Source organism: Monodelphis domestica, chromosome 2, assembly GCF_027887165.1.
Source record: "Monodelphis domestica isolate mMonDom1 chromosome 2, mMonDom1.pri, whole genome shotgun sequence".
In the NCBI taxonomy this organism is placed as follows: Eukaryota; Metazoa; Chordata; class Mammalia; order Didelphimorphia; family Didelphidae; genus Monodelphis; species Monodelphis domestica.
Window position 1 is genome coordinate 237,369,820 of NC_077228.1, and position 17,974 is coordinate 237,387,793.

At 34.9% G+C, this 17,974-nt stretch overlaps 1 protein-coding gene across 1 annotated transcript in view; it reads left to right on the plus strand.

Annotated features, from left to right (window-relative positions):
- The window catches only part of CANT1 (calcium activated nucleotidase 1), a 129,163-nt gene that overhangs the window by 61,830 nt on the left and 49,359 nt on the right, over nt 1–17,974 (plus strand). The gene's annotated exons all lie outside the window — the stretch shown is intronic.

Sequence of the window (17,974 nt, forward strand, 5' to 3'; positions counted from 1 at the left end):
GACTTGCAACATCAGAGTATCTGAAAGTCAATCCAGATGTTGTTAGCCTGTTTGTGCCTGTAAGAACTAGACTGCAGTGGCATCCGGACCCCAGACCAAGGAAGCCCATGGCCAAAGACATCAAGTTATGATGTCTTATCTGGGCAGGAGACATGGCAATATGGGATACCGGTATTGAATCCCCAAGGGAAAGATGCTTTCCCTTGCTTTGGTATTTCCTTCCTGGATCTCTCCACATATTTCTTCTTGGAATGCCAAGTACAAACATCTGGGGGTGGGATTTTTTTTTTTTTAAATTAAAGAGTAGCCTTGATATACATCTGGCACAGGTAATCTTGCCCTACAGCTGGGGGTCAGGCAGGGAGCCAAATATGGATGAGGGTGGAATGAGAGGAAATTGATGGCAGATGACCAATGACATCCCATGGCAGACACTCCCATGCCATGCCACTGACAGTGCTAGTGTAGGTGTAGAAGGAGCCAGTACTGTCAAATCCTTATAGGACTTTTCAATTTTTCAATACTGTCAATAACTTTTCAGGGTTTTACACATGGTATTTAAAACCAATCCATTTGTGACAGAGTAAAACTTCATTTTAAGAAATTCTGACTATAGTGATGGATACCAGTTTATTTTTAAGGGACATTGTTAAGAGATTAAGTGGTCAAGTTTTCTGAGGTTGCTTTTCCAATTGTGTTTCTAAGTAATGATAAGAACAAGGTCAAAAACCTCATATTTTGTAGGATTCATGACTAAGGACTGGCAAACACATTCCTTATAACTTATCAATTCAGGAAAATTCAGAGATAAATTTATCTTCAGTAAGTAACTTAAGGAAGTTTGGGAATGAATGAGGGCATGGGCCCAACAAACTCATTATTCCCTTAGCTTTGTCCTCAGATGGCCTTCACAAGGGAAACTCCACCATAATCTTACAAGAAGTGGTTGAGAAGGGTCAAGGTTTCATCATCTTTATGAAATTGCTATTAACATCTTTATACCTCATAGTTAAGAGTATCCAAGACCTATCTATAGTCTTCCTAGAATCAGGAAATTTCCTGGATTAGGTTAATAAGCCTGGAAATGCCCCCATTTTTCTCCCCTGGTAGCTCAGACATTTTGTAGCAATGGATTAATGTTATGTTTTAAATTATTTTTGTAAACCCTTACCTTCTGTCTTGGAATCAATACTGTGTATTGGTTCCAAGGCAGAAAAGTGGTAAGGGCTAGGCAATGGGGGTCAAGTGACTTGCCCAGGGTTATACAGCTGGGAAGTGTCTGAGGCTGGATTTGAACCTAGGAGCTCCCATCTCTAGGCCTGGCTCTCAATCCACTGAGCTACCCAGCTGCCCCCTTAAATTTTTTTAATGTTGAATTTTATATTGATAGTTCTTTTGGTATCACCTTCATTTCTGAATGAATTTTATAGAACCCCTGTTCTATAAAAAAAATGCCTCATAATAAAAAAATAAGAAAGAGAGAGAGAGAGAAAGAAAGAAAGAAAGAAAGAAAGAAAGAAAGAAAGAAAGAAAGAAAGAAAGAAAGAAAGAAAGAAAGAAAGAAAGAAAGAAAGAAAGAAAGAAAGAAAGAAAGAAAGAAAGAAAGAAAGAAAGGAAGGAAGGAAGGAAGGAAGGAAGGAAGGAAGGAAGGAAGGAAGGAAGGAAGGAAGGAAGGAAGGAAGGAAGGAAGGAAGGAAGGAAGGAAGGAAGAGTTCAACAAAAATAATCAACAAAGTCTGACAAATTTCGGAAATATTCCACATCGAAAGTTCCCCACCTCTAAAAAAAAGCAAAGGAGGGTAAGGAAAATGTATTCTCATTCTTTCCTTGGGGGTCAAGCTCAGTCATTATAATTACACAAAGTTCAGTTGGGGATTTTCTATTCTTTCCAGATCCACTTGTAATCTCTGTGTATATTATTTTTGTGATTATGCTTACTTCATTCTGTATCAATTTGTATAAGTCTTCTTAGACTTCTTTGAATTCTTCATATTTAGGCATAGAAAGAAGAAGCTAGGTGGTACAGTGGAAAAAGTGCTAGATTTGGAATGAGGAAGACTCAAGTTCAAATTCTGCCTCAGGCATTAGCTATATGACCCTGGGCAAGTCATTTAACATGCCATCCTTAGTTTCCTCATCTGTAAAATGGGAATAATAATAACACCTATCTCTCAGTGTTACTATAAGAATCAAATGAAATAGCACATGTAAATCATTTGACTTCAGTGTCTGAAATTGGCATTTACTTTTTATTTATAGTTCCTTGCACCCACATAAGTGCTATTCTCTATGAATATTTTGTTGTATATGGAACCTTTCCTTCTATTTTTGACCTCCTTGAAGCATATACCTACAGTGGGACCTGGGCAAACTTTAAAGTGCTATAAAAATGTTAGATATTATTAAATTACTTTATTGTAGTCATTTTATCTGCTCATGTTTTTCTGTTCCCCATTCCATATCCTCCACTCTGCAGACAAAATGATTTTTTTTTCACAAAACACAGATTTGTCTATTAATTCAAGTGTTTCCCTATCACTTCTAGTATCAAATACAAAATCCTCTAGTGTTCAAGATCTTTTATAACTTTGCTCACCCCAAACATTTCCAGTCTTCTTATACATACATTCCAATACAATATTCTTTGGTCTGTGATAATGATCTCCGTGCTATTCCCTGAACAAGATACTCCATCTCTTGGCTCTAGGTATTTTCTCTGGCTGACCTCCATGACTAGGATGCATCCTTCTCATCTCCGTCTCCTGGCTTCCTTCCCAGATAAAATTCTACCTTCTATAAGAAGCCTTTTTCAATCTCTCTTAATTCTAGTGCCTTTTCTCTGCTAATTATTTACTATTCTGTACATAGCTTGTTTGTACATATTCATTTTACATATTATTTGCTCCATTAGATTGTGAGCTCCTCTTGTTTGTATTCATAACTCTTAGCAAAATGCCTGGCATAACAGATGGAGCTTAATACATGTTTATTGACTGTCTGAAATGAGCACCTACTTTTTGTTTACAATTGCTTTTATACACAAAACACTGCCAAATGAATATTCTGGTATGTATGTGATGTAGGCTGAAATGTCCCACAAATTGTCAAATAGCTGTATACAATTAAAAGAACACAGAAATCATAACTATTGTAATAAAATAGAATACTGGTGTGTCAATTATAATAACTAGATACTCTGGGGTTGCCTAGTTGTAATAAAGTAGATGCTGGGGGTTAAATTGTAATAAATAGATACTGTGGCTTGACTAGAGAGATACTAGGGAAAACCTCAAGGTGCCTAGTTGTAATAGAGAGTGATTCTAGGGGAATACTTGAGGGGGTCTATCAATTCCCTAGATGACTAATTGATTAATATTTTTCCTACCCTCCTCCTCCCTCAATATCTCCCTTCACCTCCCTCTTCAAAAGCCTTTCAGCTTTGCCCTTCCCCCCTTCCTTCCCAGAGTGGACTATGAGGTTTAGAGAAAATACTCTTTCTCTGTTTCTCAAGTAAGGGGGCTTATTGGGGAAGACAGGTCAAGGATGGAAGATGAGGTGAGAGGGATGGGGTTATCCCTAGTCTATAATGAAGTCAGGAGGATTTTGAGAAATGTCAATCCTGTCACAGCTGTGACACAAAAGTCTGTCAGGAAGATGGGAGGACAACTGTTTAATCTTCTTTCTTCTTCCTTCAAACTCAAGTCTCAGAGACACCAATATCTTCTTCATCACACTCAGCCACCAGCCAAAAGTTAATTCACAAATTTCTTCCTTAGCTCCAAAGCCACACTGGTCCCTCAGCCTAGGACAGAAGCTAACAGGGGTCCTGTTCAGAGCTTCTTCCCCTTCAGCCTGGATTGACTCTCCAACTATCTTTCTTGGGAACATGCTATTTGGAATGTTCTTTTTTGATTGACAGCTGAGGTCCTTTACTTTGTGTTGCATGCTTGGCTTGGCTTGTAAATCCTCTCCTTTACACTAGGTGATTAGAAAGGGGCTACCTTTCATATAAGACTTATGTATGAGTTGCTTAGAGTCACAACTATGAGAAAACTCCTCATATCAATCTTTAGACATAACCTAGGTCCTTTGTTGTGTGTGAAGTAAAATTATCTAGGGGACCTCCATCCCAGCTTTAAATCCCACACACCCCAATAGCTGAACATAGAGTCATGTCTGACACCAGCAACTGTGTGCAGGCCTGACATCAGGGAAGCCTAACAGCTTCCTTAGTAACTGATTTAAATTAAAAAAGCATTTCTGAAAACCCTTGCCCATCTCTTACCCACTACTCTCTCTCACTCTTTCCCTTCACTTTTGATACCTCCTTTCCTTACTTTAATTACCTACATACTATACTATCCACTCTGTTACTATATTCTCTTACAATAAAGCTTGTTTCCTTGAAATGAAGTCAGTTCAATCAGTTTTTTGGATGAGACCACATCATTTATGGCCTCTGACTGGAGCCCCAGTTAACATTAACCACATATGGAACCTTTCTTTCTATCTTTGACCTCCTTGAAACATAAAACTAGCAATGGAATCTAGGCCAAAATGGACATTTTTACTACTTTTTTGGGCAGGAACATCTCTTTTGCTAAGCTCTCCCAGAGACGCTACAGACACTGTAACTGAATCTTCAGGAAGCCAATGAAATGTTGTAGAAATGGCTGTATGGACAATAAATTTGGGGAGATTATTAACATTGTAGACAGTAAGAGTAATACTGTGGGATGATGAATTAGGAAAGACTTAGCTACTCTAAGCAACACAATGATCCAGGACAATTCTGAAGGACTTATGACAAAGAATGCTATTCACCTCCAAATAAGGAATTACTTGAGTAATGCAGATCAAAGCATATGTTTTTAAAAATTTATGTTTTTATTTGGGTGTTTGGATTTTATATGAGGATTCTCTTATGACAATGACCAATATAGAAGTAAGTTTTGTGTGAAGATTAAAATTAACTCTCCCCTGATTGTGAAGATTAAAATTATAACCCCTGCCTATTTTTAGATTTAATCACCAAAAGTATAAACACGCTACTTAAAAGTTGAGTATGGAGATCTGTCCATTTTTTTAGATCTAATCATCAAAAGTGTAAACACCCCACTTAATTATTAAGTGGAAGGTCTGTGACCCACATATGCAATAGTGGGTGACGAATCAGAATCAACTGACTGCCTCCTCAGCAGTCCTAAAGCAGGACTTCAACTGTCATGGGTAGATGTAGAATTAGGGGAAGGCACAGGAAGTGACTCAAGAGAAAGTGTCTTTAAAAGGGAGTTACAACTTCTTGAATGCAGTTCACTGGCAGTTCTTCATTCTTTGAAGTGGGGGCTGGTGAAGAATGTGTTGACTGAACCTGAGACCCTGTTTCCTGGTGAGGCTGTTCTAAAATCCCTTCCTTTGAACTGACACATGGTGAGTGAAAAATCTAACTCTTAACTGCTGGATTTTTCTGAAGAGACTTCCCCAGGTCCTCACTTTGCCAAGGCATAAGGACTAACTCTCCCTGCCTAGGGCCGGGAATAAATTACCTAGTGCTTTAAGCTAGATATATTACCCTATCCTCTCTCTGATTTTCTTACTTCACTCTTTCTACATTTTGTAAATAAATTGTAAGTAAATCTCTTTGGAATAAATTAAATTCCTGGAGACCACATTCGTAAATAATCCAGTCCAACACTTCGAAGAATATGAAGAATAATCCCTTTTCTCCCTTACATTTGCATGATAATATGTGTAAAACAGATCAAATTGCTTACATCTCCAGGAAGGGGGAGGGGAGGGAGGAAGGGAGACATTAGTATCTTATAACTTCAGAAAACTTATGTGAAAAATTGTTATTACATATAATTGGTAAAATAAAATATTTTTCAAAAAATTAACTACCTTCAAAAAATTAACACTATAGTGGCTCTATATTGCCTCCAGAATCAAATATAGAATTTTTTATATTCAGAGCTCTTCATAACTTAGTCCCCTCTTACCTTTCTAGTCTTCTTATATCTTACTCCCTGGCATATTTTTTCATTTGTTAACATTGGCTCCTTCTTGTTCCATGAACAAGACACTCTATCTCTCAGATCCAGGCATTTTCTCTTATCTCCAATGCCTGAAATACTCTTTGTTCTTATCTCTACCTACTGGTCTCTCTGATTTCCATTAAGTGCCAACTAAAATCCCATCTTAATTCTAGTGCTTTCCCTCTTTTATTTATCTTTTATTGATCCTACATATAGCCTATTTGTACATATTTATTTGCTTATTGTTTCCCCTATTAGTTATAAGGTACTAGAAGGCAGAAACTGTCTTTAGACTCTTTTTGTACATAGTTACTTAATAGATGTTATTGACTGATTGACAAAATTTACTTTTGTAAAGCCGAAATGGCCTCTGCTACAATACCATGGACAAAAACAAACAAACAAAAAAAAAAAACACCTGGTGAAATTTGAGCCATAGTATTATTTTTGCCAATTAGAACTTCATATAATGCTATCCACATCAAGAGAAAGAACTGTAGGAGTAGAAATGCAGAAGAAAAACATGATTTATCACTTGTTTATGTGGGTATATGATATGGGTTTTGGGTTTTAAAAGATTATTACAAAAATGAATAATATGGAAATAGGTATTGAGTGATAATACATGTATAACCCAATGGAATTGCTTATCAGCTCCTGGAGGGGGAGGGGAAGAGGGGAGTAAGAGAACATAAATCATGTAAACATGGAAAATATTTTTAAATAAATTAATTAATTAAAAAAGATTTTGGGGTATTGCTTCTGAAACAAGAGGTAAGATTTCTGATAAGTTTGTGGAGTGCTAGTAAATCAATCAAACATTTAGAGAAATAAGGGTTATTTTGACTTACTCAATATTAAGCCATCTCCTATATCCTTTGCCCCACTTGGAAGTCTTGAACTACACAAATCATTGTATCTGGAGTTCAGAGGCTTCTAGAATGAGTCTCTTTTAGGGTGAAGAATAAGGGTTCTTTGAGACTTGGATCATTCTAACTGTAAGACTTGCAAGAGCCATTTATTGGAGTCACATAGAAAAAGAAATGACCAACAAGTCTCTTGGGGCACACCAATTTTCCACCAAAAATTTCCGAGGGCAGACCATCAATGAAAGTGGCATACTTTCTCAGATGGTAAGTACCCTTGATTACCAAGGTTAAGTCTAGCTCATAGAATATGAATCTATAACAAATCAGCACCACCCTACAAAGGGACAGTTCTTTTTTCTGTAGTGTCTTAGATCTGTAAATTAATTTAAGTAGTAGTATCATTCATATTATACTGGTCCAGACCAAAACTGAGAAATTAATATCTTTCCAATTATTTATGTATTTATTTCTATAAAGAGTGTTTTGTCAACATATTCATATAATTTCTCTGTGCGTGTCTTGGTAGGTGAAATCCCAAATATTTAATTATTAGGAATGAATTCTCCCTTTTCCCTTCTGTTTTTTTAAAAATATATATATAGAAAGAATGATGATTTGTGTGAGTTGTTTCAATATACAGCTACTTAGCTGAAGTTATTATTTCAGTTATTTTTCAGTTGAATCTTGGATTCTTTAAGTAAACCATCATATTATGTACAAAAAAAAGCCATCTTATTTCCTCTGCCTATTATTTTTCATTGTTTATTCTTTTTTATCTTATTGCTACTGCTAGTATTAATGTATCAACTATAGCAAATAATTATGGTGACAAAGGATATCTTTACTTTATCTCTGTTCTTATTAGAAAGGCTATTTATATCTCTTCATTACAGATAATACTAGCTCTTAGTTTTAGATAGTCTATTTAGCATACTAAGAAAAGTTTTACTTATTCCTATGCTTATTAGTATCTTTAAAATAACAAGGTAGTATATTTTTTCAAAAGAATATTTCTGTATCTAATATAATCATAATATAATATAATTTGTTATTAGTCTAATTTTTTTTTATTGTTTTCCTCACATTGAACCAACCTTGCATTCTTGGCATAAATACAGTCTAATCATAATGTGAAATCTTGTGGCTATAGTCTCTTTGCTCATTTTAATTTTATATTTGAATAAATATCATTAAAATTAAAACATAACTGAGAAATGTTTAACAAAATAAATAAAAATATAATAAAACATCAATAATGTTAATTTGTGGTTTTCTAAATACAGCTTAAAGTAATCTGTTTCTATTTGAGTTTAATAGCATTGGCCTAGAACACTGAAATATTAAGTGAATTGTCCAATGTCACGTAGCCAATATGTATCAGATGTGGAAAATGAACACAGATCCTCCTGACATAAAGATTAATTTTTTTATCTGCTATATTATGCTGCCTCAACATTTATGTAATATAATAATTGCTTTTTGAATATTTGATAGTAAAGGATCCGCCAGCAGCTCCTATATAATGAACCTGTGGGTGGTGACCTGAGAAGGAGATTGGAGGCTAGAGGAATATGGATGTAAGATAGACAAGACAGTCAGAGGAAGAGACACAGGAATAAAGACTCAGAGACCACAAGTTAAAACACGTGGGGAGTCACGAGCTCCTCTATTGATACCTCTCTGGAAGAAGATAAGGAGTGGAGAAATTATAAGTAGGAGAAAGAAGAGAACAGGTGGGGAGTTGATAACTCCGGGATATCCCCCATAGACCAGGTGGTCAAGAGATTAATGGGAGATATGTGGTGAAACTGCATTACACGAATCAATCAGACATGAGGAGCAATATAGGCCATAGCAAGATCAAGATTGTAAGAGGCAAGAGGGAGAGTATGGGCTGTGAGAGCAAGAGGTGTAAGAGAAGAGAAGGCTCGCACATGTTCCCCAGTTTTTATTGGGGACCTTAGGAATGTCAAGTGGGGGGTGATTAATGAATATGTGACATGATATAGGTTTTTACATTGGTAGAATTGACAATGACGGATTCAAAGAGGAGGAGATTAATCCAAACCGCCCTTTGTAAATGAATGTAGTCTGAGCCAGGGCACTGTGGCTGTCAGTGCCCAGCCCAGGAATTTGCTAGTCCTTTGCGCTAGTCCTTTGGACTGTCCCTTTCCATACAATGAACATTAAGTGATCTGACCATGTGTCTGGTAAATGAATATATAGGATACAATATCAATACATCAATCATACTTCCAAAATGTTAACATGCCTGGTATGTTACAGGTAGAATAAACATATACTTTTTTCCTGTTAATCTGAGCTTTTCAGATTTTTATAGATATCCTCTTTTTACTTGATATTGGTTTTGTTGGCATAATTTGTGACCAAAATATTTTTAATAATTCCTTTGTTTTTTCTTAATTTGTTGTGATTTTTTTTGTATTAGCAATTTCTTACTCCTTTTTAAAAAAAATTAGCCACGAGTTTCTCCTATAAGTTTTTTTGTTTTATTCATCCCTTCAATTGTTTTTTCAATTTTTTTTTTAAACCCTTACCTTCCGTCTATTGGCTCCAAGGCAGAAGAGTGGTAAGGGCTAGGCAATGGGGGTCAAGTGACTTGCCCAGGGTCACACAGCTGGGAAGTGTCTGAGGCCAGATTTGAACCTAGGACCTCCCGTCTCTAGGCCTGGCTCTCAATCCACTGAGCTACCCAGCTGCCCCCTTTTTCAATTTTTTTATCTCTTCTTTGATTTTCAGAATTTCTATTTTTGTTTGGTTGGATTGCCTAATTCATTAATCTATTTTTTCTCTCTTTTGTTATTTAAATTTCCCCATAAGGCCTTTTTCCTACATTCTAAAAGTTTTGGTATATTTGTTATGCTGTGAAATTTCAGATGAGGTGCCAATCTGTAATGGTAGAAGAATTCCCTAGACCAGTAAAATCATAGGTGAGGGGGTGAGTAAGAAGAGGAAAAAAATGATGTAAGTATATGTGTTCAATCTTGCTTTATCTGGTCCTGATAGTAGTGAACTTCATAAAATACCTGCTGCCCCAATATTTCCATGTTTATATACTTTCATTTTGATGCGCTGTAATTATTTGATAACATATTTCTTTTTAGTTTTCCTCATTTCTTTTGTAATGTATTCCTTTTTCCATTACTTCTCTTTCCTCTCTTAACACCAGCAAAACAGAGCAAATCCTACCCAGCCCATGTGTCTCTTTATTCTGATGATTCACTTATATTATCTCCCTCATTAGAATGTTAGCAATTAAACATCATCTATTCTTTTCAAATTGCTAAAATGTATTTTACCTTTCTATGTTTCCCATGATTACTATATTTGCATTTCAAAGTATCTATTCAACTTTGTTCCTTTCATCAAGAATGTTTGAAAGATTTCAAAGTCTTTCAAATTTTATTTTTCTCCCTCTAAAATTAAATTTATTTTAAAGCAGTAAGTTATTTTTGGTTTTAAGCCTTGACTCTTTGGAATAAATTATTCAAAACTTTTCTCTACATTATAGTAGTTTCAGTAAACAGTAGTCATGTGGTTTTTAAAGTCTTTTTTAAATTCAAAGGTATTTTATTTTTTCAAATACATGTAATAATAATTTTCAAAAGATCCAAACCTTCTCCCTCCCCTCCTTTCCCTCTCCTCACTCAGAAATGGTAAGCAATTTGATCTGGGCTATACATGTATTATCATGTAAAATGTACTTCCATATTAATAATTGTAAGTTTTAACTCTTTCCAATTGCTTTCAGTATTGTTTTTTTCTTTGACCTGATTTTGACTACGATATTTTTATATGTTTTCATTTGGGGGCTCCTAAAAGAAGATAATTAATTCTTTCAACCTTCTTTTTGCTTTCTGACTCTGTTAGAGGTAGGCAGCTTTCTTTTACGATTTCTTGAAATATGGTATCCATTTTTTTATTTGGTCATGGTTTTCAGGGAGTTTAATGATTTAAATTTTTTGTGGAACAGAAAAAGGGAATTTTATGTGGAACCACAAATCTCTATTACATGTATTTCAAATTTTCTTTTCAGCTCTAATGTTTTCATTAAGAATGCTTGGAAGTGTAGTATATTTCAAAGGTCCAACTTTTCTCTGGTCACTTAATTTTTTAATTAATTTTTTAAATCAATGAAAATCCACCTCCTCTTTCCCCCATATCCCAATCCTCACTGAGAAAAAAAAATCCCTGTTACAGACATTGATAATTTCAAGCAAAACAAATTCCCACTTTGGTAATATCATAAGAAAAATGTCTCAATTTTTCACTCTGAGGTGGGTACCTGATCAGAATTTCTCATTCTTTACAAGTTGTTTGTATTTTCAATATTATTGTAATTATATAAACTGTTCTCTTGGTTGTATTAATTTTGCTTCGTATCAGTTAAAAAAAGATTTCTCAAGTTTCTCATTTCCCATAGCACTATAATAATTCAGCATATTCATATATAGTTAAATTATTTCCCAACTGATAGACACTCCCTCAGTTTTAAATTCTTTGCTACTATAAAAATAGCTGCTATATTTTTGTATGAGTCCTTTTCCTGTTTTTTTAATCTCTGTGGGGCAATAAACCTAGAAATAGTATCACTGGGTCAAAGGATACGTGTAGTCAAATAAAAAAAATTGGGGAGAATAGTTCCAAATTGTTTTTCTGAATAGCTGGATACTTCATAGTTCACTACCTCTTTTTCCATAGCTTCTCCTGCATTTGTCATTTTCCTTTTTTGACAACCACAAATCTAATGAGTATGAGATTGAAACAGTTTTAATTTGCATTTCTCTAATTACTAGTTATTTAGAGGATTTTGAAAAAAATTTCATGTGCCTATCTTGGATTTCTTCCTCTTAGAACTGCCTATTCATATCTTTTGATGATCTATCAATTAGGGAATGGATTTTATTCTTTTTTTTTTAATTTAAATATATTTTATTTGATCATTTCCAAGCATTATTCGTTAAAGACATAGATCATTTTCTTTTCCTCCCCCCCCCCACCCCCCCATAGCCGACGCGTAAGTCCACTGGGCATTAGATGTTTTCTTGATTTGAACCCATTGCTTTGTTGATAGTATTTGCATTAGAGTGTTCATTTAGAGTCTATCCTCTGTCATGTCCCCTCAACCTCTGTATTCAGGCAGTTGCTTTTTCTCGGTGTTTCCACTCCCATAGTTTATCCTTTCCTTATGAATGGTGTTTTTTTCTCCTGGATCCCTGCAAGTTGTTCAGGGACATTACACCGCCACTAATGGAGAAGTCCATTACGTTCGATTATACCACAGTGTATTCGTCTCTGTGTACAATGTTCTCCTGGTTCTGCTCCTCTCGCTCTGCATCACTTCCTGGAGGTTGTTCCAGTCTCCATGGAACTTCTCCACTTTATTATTCCTTTGAGCACAATAGTATTCCATCACCAACATATACCACAGTTTGTTCAGCCATTCCCCAATTGATGGGCATCCCCTCGTTTTCCAGTTTTGGGCCACCACAAAGAGCGCAGCTATGAATATTTTTGTACAAGTCTTTGTGTCCATTATCTCTTTGGGGTACAGACCCAGCAGTGCTATGGCTGGGTCAAAGGGTAGATATTCTTTTGTCGCCCTTTGGGCATAGTTCCAAATTGCCCTCCAGAATGGTTGGATCAGTTCACAACTCCACCAGCAATGAATTAATGTCCTTACTTTGCCACATCCCCTCCAGCATTCATTACTTTCCTTTGTTGTTATGTTAGCCAATCTGCTAGGTGTGAGGTGATACCTCAGAGTTGTTTTGATTTGCATCTCTCTGATTATAAGAGATGTAGAACACTTCTTCATGTGCTTGTTAATAGTTTTGATTTCTTTATCTGAGAACTGCCTATCCATTTCCCTTGCCCATTTATCAATTGGAGAATGGCTTGATTTTTTGTACAGTTGATTTAGCTCATTATAAATATGAGTAATTAAACCTTTGTCAGAGGTTTCTATGAAGATTTTTTCCCAATTTGTTGTTTTCCTTCTGATTTTAGTTATATTGGTTTTGTTTGTACAAAAGCTTTTTAGTTTGATGTAGTCAAAATTATTTATTTTACATTTTGTGATTCTTTCTATATCTTGCTTGGTTTTAAAGCCTTTCCCCTCCCAAAGGTCTGACATGTATACTATTCTGTGTTTACCCAATTTGTTTATGGTTTCCTTCTTTATGTTTAAGTCACTCACCCATTTTGAATTTATCTTGGTGTAGGGTGTGAGGTGTTGATCTATTCCTAGTCTCTCCCACACTGTCTTCCAATTTTCCCAGCAGTTTTTATCGAATAGTGGATTTTTGTCCCAAAAGCTGGGATCTTTGGGTTTATCGTATACTGTCTTGCTGAGGTCGCTTTCCCCCAGTCTATTCCACTGATCTTCCTTTCTGTTTCTTAGCCAGTACCAAATTGTTTTGATGACTGCTGCTTTGTAATATAGTTTTAGGTCAAGGACTGCAAGGCCCCCATCATATGTGTTTTTTTTCATTATTTCCCTGGATATCCTTGATCTTTTGTTCTTCCAAATGAACTTTGTTATGGTTTTTTCTAAATCAGTGAAGAAGTATTTTGGTAGTTCAATGGGTATGGCACTAAATAGATAAATAAGTTTGGGTAGGATGGTCATTTTTATTATATTGGCTCGTCCTATCCATGAGCAGTTAATGTTTTTCCATTTGTTCAAGTCTAGTTTTAGTTGTGTGGCGAGTGTTTTGTAGTTGTGTTCATATAGTTCCTGTGTTTGTCTTGGGAGGTAGATTCCTAGGTATTTTATTTTGTCTAAGGTGATTTTGAATGGGATTTCTCTTTCTAGTTCTTGCTGCTGAGCTGTGTTGGAGATATATAGAAAAGCTGATGATTTATGTGGGTTTATTTTGTATCCTGCAACTTTGCTAAAGTTGTTGATTATTTCAATTAGCTTTTTGGTTGAATCTCTAGGATTCTTTAAGTAGACCATCATGTCATCCGCAAAGAGTGATAACTTGGTCTCCTCCTTGCCTATTTTGATGCCTTCAATTCCTTTATCTTCTCTAATTGCTACTGCTAGTGTTTCTAGTACAATGTCAAATAGTAGAGGTGATAATGGGCATCCTTGTTTCACTCCTGATCTTATTGGGAATGCATCTAGTTTATCCCCATTGCAGATGATATTAGCTGTTGGTTTTAGATATATACTGTTTATTATTTTTAGGAATGACCCTTCTATTCCTATGCTTTCTAGTGTTTTTAATAGGAATGGGTGTTGTATTTTATCAAAGGCTTTTTCTGCATCTATTGAAATAATCATGTGGTTCTTGCTAGTTTGCTTGTTGATGTGGTCAATTATGTGGATGGTTTTCCTAATGTTGAACCAGCCCTGCATCCCTGGTATGAATCCTACTTGATCATGGTGAATGATCCTTCTGATCACTTGCTGGAGTCTTTTTGCTAGTATCCTATTTAAGATTTTTGCATCTATATTCATTAGGGAGATTGGCCTATAGTTTTCTTTCTCTGTTTTTGACCTGCCTGGTTTTGGAATCAGTACCATGTTTGTGTCGTAAAAGGAGTTTGGTAGAACTCCCTCTTTGTTTATTATGTCAAATAGTTTGTATAGTATTGGGATTAACTGTTCTCTGAATGTTTGATAGAATTCACAGGTGAATCCATCAGGCCCTGGGGATTTTTTCTTAGGAAGTTCTTTGATGGCTTGTTGGATTTCAATTTCTGATATGGGATTATTTAGGAATTCTATTTCCTCTTCTGTTAGTCTAGGCAGTTTGTATTTTTGTATATATTCATCCATTTCTCCTAAATTGGTGTATTTATTGCCATATAATTGGGCAAAGTAATTTCTAATGATTGCCTTAATTTCCTCTTCATCGGAGGTGCTGTCCCCCTTTTCATCTTTAATGCTGTGAATTTGCTTTTCTTCCTTCCTTTTTTTAATTAGATTGACCAGTACCTTGTCTATTTTGTTTGTTTTTTCAAAGTACCAGCTTCTTGTCTCATTTATTAAATCAATAGTTCTATCACTTTCGATTTTATTAATTTCTCCCTTAATTTTTAGGATTTCTAATTTGGTTTTCGGCTGGGGGTTTTTAATTTGATCGCTTTCCAGTTTTTTCATTTGCATTTCCAATTGATTGATCTCTGCTCTCCCTTGTTTGTTAATATAAGCATTCAGGGATATGAATTTACCTCTGATTACCGCTTTGGCTGCATCCCAAAAGGTTTGAAAGGATGTTTCGCCATTGTCATTTTCCTCGATGAAATTATTAATTGTTTCTATGATTTCTTCTTTAAACGGTTTTGGAGTATCATATTGTTTAATTTCCAATTGGTTTTAGATTTGGTTTTCCATGTACCATTACTAATCATTATTTTTATTGCCTTGTGATCTGAGAAGGCTGCATTCATTATTTCTGCTTTTCTGCATTTGTGTGCTATGTTTCTGTGACCTAATGTATGGTCAATTTTTGTGAATGTGCCATGTGGTGCTGAGAAGAAGGTGTATTCCTTTTTATCCCTATTTATTTTTCTCCATATGTCTATTAATTCTAATTTTTCTAAGATTTCATTCACTTCTTTTACCTCTTTCTTATTTATTTTTTGATTTGATTTATCTAAATTTGATAATGGTTGGTTTAAGTCTCCCACTAGTATGGTTTTATTGTCTATTTCTTCCTTCAATTCTCCTAGTTTCTCCATTAGAAATTTGGGTGCTATATTATTTGGTGCAGAATGGATCTTATTCTAATCAAGTTGATACAGTACCTTATATATCTGAAAAATGAAACCTGTATCAGAGAACCTTATTGCAATTTCCCCTCATTTAACTGCTTTTTTTCTAATTTAAATTGCATTGATTATGCTTCTACATATGTAATTATAATTGTTGTGTATTTCCTTTCATCTGATTTTCTTATTCTCATTCTCTTGGTTTCCCAACCTCTCTTTATAAAGAAGAGAATAGTAGAAGATTGTGCTCAGAACTTTGCTCTTGGTTTGTTGCAATTTACTTCTACTCTCCTGACCCTCTTTTCTTTTCCTCAATCAGAGTCTAATCATAGATTCCTATTGTTTCTTTTCTTTTAACTTGCTCTTAAAGATTCAATCCCCTTGGAGTTTTGCTAGGGACTAATCTCTCCCTTAAGATAGCTTCCCTCTTATTCTCCCCTTTCTTTTTTCCTTTTCCTCCTATTTCATTGTTGAGTGAAATGTATTTCTTAAATATCTTAAATATCTTAAAAATAAATAAAAAAAATACAGTGGTATTCTTCCTTTCTTTGACTCATTCAGATGAAAGCAAAATCAAGTGTCACCTGCTCTCCCATCTTTTCCTCCTTGTTTGCATGGTCTTTTATTTGTGCAGTCCAATTTTATACTATTTTCTCCATCCTTCCTCTCTCTTCACTAGAGTAATCCTTTTCCCTTCCATTTCCATTTTTCTTTTAATATCATTACAACATAAAATTGACCCTAAATGCTTATTAGATTCTATTAACCCTAATGATGATTAGGCTCAGAGGAGATATACATATGTACCTTCTCCTCATATTATAATTCAAACAGATTCTCTTTGTATAGTTCCATATGATAATTTACCTTTTTGTTTCTCTTGATCTTTGGATTTGCATTTCAGTTTCTACTACACAGCTCTGATCTTTTTCTCATGAATGCTTGGAAATATATTTCTTTAAAGGTCATTTTTTTCTTTCCCTGAATGGTTTATATTCAGTTTTTCACATAAAGGTATCCTTAGTTGAAATCCTATATCCTTTACCTTTTGGAGTATTATATTCCAAACTCTTCACTCATTTAGATTGGTAGCCACTAAATCATATGTGTACTTAACTGTGACTCTTTAAGTACTTGAATTCTTTCTTTCTTTCTTTCTGCCAGCGTGTGATATTTTTTTTCCCTTTGACCTGGAAGCTCTGGATTTTTGTCTATATTTCAGGGGGTAGATTCTATCTATTTTTACTTTGCTCCATGATTCTAAGAGATCTGGGCAGTTTTGTAATATTAATTGTAATAGGATGTCTAGGCTATTTTTTTTCATCATGGCTTTCAGGTAGGCCAGTAAATTTTAAATTAAATCTCCTCTAGTTCTTGTTCAATTTTTTTTAATATAACATATCTCATATATATACATATATATGTATATATATTTTAGACTTTTTGTCTTTAATATTTCTCATTCTCATGGAGTGATTAATTTTTCTATAGTCTATTCCAATTTTCAAAGAGTCTGTTATTTGAGGTTTTAGCCCTCTTGTGTCACATTGTCTTTCCAGTGTGCCTTTCCAGTCTTCTATAGCACTCATTTCCAATTTTTTCCTCTAGCATACCCATTTAATTTATAAGTTATTGTGTTGCATTATTACAAGATGTCAGGGACATCTTAAGCTGAAATTTTTAATACACGCAAAGTGGTCTAAGTTGTACAAATTTATGACCTGGATTTAAGTCTGAAAAACATGCCTAATGGCATACCACATTGGAGACTAGTAGCCATTATTATTTTATTATTTTTATTATCATTTTAAAATTTATTTTAGTAGACATTATTAGCCAGTTAGAAAATTCTATTGGTTCAGAGTAACCAAACTATATGCTTCTTTTTAGTTTGGAATTTCTGCCCTCATTCTGTATAAACTTTTTTAAAATTAAATTTTATCTTTATTTTATTCCGATACAAATTTGCACATATATTTTCCAAAGTTGCATGGTTCTTGTTGTCTCTTTCCCCTCTTCTGTTAAGATTAAAGTTTAGGGGATACTGATAGAGGTAGAAATAGTTTCTCTCTCTTTTGCAAGAAGTATTATTTTTATGAGGTTTATTAAAGGTCAAGAGTTAAAGAAAATATAAGCAAGAGAAGCACATGCTAGGTGGGCCATGAGGCCCACCCAAATTTCACTCACATCATGAGATGCATCTGTTTGCCAGTGGAGCCAGGAAGAGAAGAGACCCTGCCGTGGGCGGAGACCCTTTAAATAATGATTTTGCTCTTGGCCCAGGTGAGAATTCAGTGAGATTACAAAGCATTCTGGGGAAGTGGA